Source organism: Belonocnema kinseyi, chromosome 7, assembly GCF_010883055.1.
Source record: "Belonocnema kinseyi isolate 2016_QV_RU_SX_M_011 chromosome 7, B_treatae_v1, whole genome shotgun sequence".
NCBI classification, from domain to species: domain Eukaryota; kingdom Metazoa; phylum Arthropoda; class Insecta; order Hymenoptera; family Cynipidae; genus Belonocnema; species Belonocnema kinseyi.
In genome coordinates this window covers 132,224,582-132,226,711 of record NC_046663.1, presented here as the reverse complement: position 1 = coordinate 132,226,711, position 2,130 = coordinate 132,224,582, and positions in this window count along the sequence as shown.

Genomic DNA, 2,130 nt, shown 5'->3' with positions numbered 1-2,130 from the left:
CTACATTCCAACGAATGATGGATAGTGCATTCAGAGGATTGATAGGTGAAAAATGCTTTGTATACATGGACGATATTGTAGTATTTGGAACATCCATAGATCGACATAATAAAAATCTACTCGATGTATTCGAAAGAATTAAGAAACTAGGGTTACGAACTTGAGTATTTAGGACATGTGATAACGAAAGACGGGGTTAAGCCCAATCCAGCAAAAACTGAGTGTGTAAGAAATTTCAAAATACCTACATCGGTTAAACAAGTGCAATCGTTCCTTGGATTAGCAGGTTACTACAGAAAATTTATAAAAAATTTCTCAAGTATCGCTAAACCCTTAACGAACTTAACTCAAAAAAATACAATTTTTGACTGGACTCCCAAATGCCAAGAAAGTTTCGACAAACTTAAGGAACTCCTCTGCAGTGCAGCCGTTCTACGCTTTCCTAACTTTAACGAACATTTTACACTCACAACTGACGCATCAAACCAAGATCTAGGTGCCGTGCTTTCACAAGGAAATCACCCATGCCTTTATATTTTTCAACAATTACGATGTTTATTGCTGACTTGTACAATTTTTGAAATTGACCGTTTGATACCAAGTAATTTTATATATTTCAAAAAGCATGTAACATAATTTGTTCTGTTCAGACGTAATTTATTTTTCCAACAAATTTGTTTTATAGTTTCATTCAATTCTTTATTAAAATTTTCTAAAAATTTAAAGAAGGAGACCAAAAGTGACTTTAAGATTCAAATCGATGGCAAGCTTGAAATGAAAATTGAAAATTGCATAATTTATACTTATATATTATATTATACGTTTTCAACTCAACATTTGCGCCAAAATGGTCCATGGTCATCGAATGCTTCTCCGTTTATTAGCCATACGGCAGCATGGCACATTTCATGGATCAGAATATCCCTCAGTCTGTCAGCAGTGTCTACTATCTATAAAATTAGATATTACTAAAAAAGTTGCATACGAAAGAGTTAATTTGGTTAATTGTTATATTTATAAATGACGGTGATGTGAAAATGCTTAAATTAGTCTAAACGTTTGAACCCAGGGAATCAAATGTACGGACTGCCACCTGACGGGTGTTTTGATTTGAAAATTCAAAACAAATTTCCTATTGCTTTCAAAATTTCAAAAAGTCAAAAAGTGAAAAATTCCAATATTCAACATTAATGAACATTTTTTTTAATGATTAAATTAAAGTTGAAGAAATTCAACGCCGATGCCTTAAACTTTTTAGAAAAGTGTTCATTTGACAAAATCAAAAAAAGAACAACATATTTTTCAGGCATATTCAAATTTTCTTTATTAATTTGGGATTTTTCATTCTGTTTAATGGCAGAAACTGTACATAAAAAATATTTACTTTTCTTTTAGTACCAATAGAAAATGCTTATTTGGATATTCAAATAAAGAACCCAACAGGAGATATAAATCGAGTTCTAATTTTCTTTTTTTTTCGTCAGCTAATCTACACATTTTTTCCCTCGGCTGAAACTATTCAATTAATTTTAGAATTTTCACTTCCTCCTACTTCAAAATACGTATATAGCTACCACATCGGATAAAGTTACTTTACAAGATTTTGATGTCATAATTCCAGTCTTCTCATCTTTTTCTCCATAGTTTTTGCAGCGTCCAGCTTCATATTTATGAAATCTTTCTACCCAAACTATTTTCATCTTTTTAGGAAGCATATTACCGAAAACTTGTTTATTGTACATTCTGTACAATATTCGGCATAATTATTCTTTGTTTGTTGCAAATCTTTGCTTGAAGAATGTTGCCGTGGGGTGTGCAACACTTCTTTTCACGGAATGTGAAAGAGACTCAAGGAAGGAACACCTGTGGAACCCCCCTGAAGGAACAATTTTGAATCTCTCATTCATTTCAAAATAAGAATAAAAAAATAATTGAAAGCAAAAAAATGGCAAATTAATGTCATAAAAAAATTTAAATAATAATATTAATTACTTGTACAATTTACTTCGTTATGATGTATAATGTTTTAAAAAGTTAACAATGATTACACACAATATGAAACTTTTTACGCTTTTTCTACTTCTAAAATTCTTTTGCTTCAATCTTGGTTTTGCATCATGGTTGCTGTGT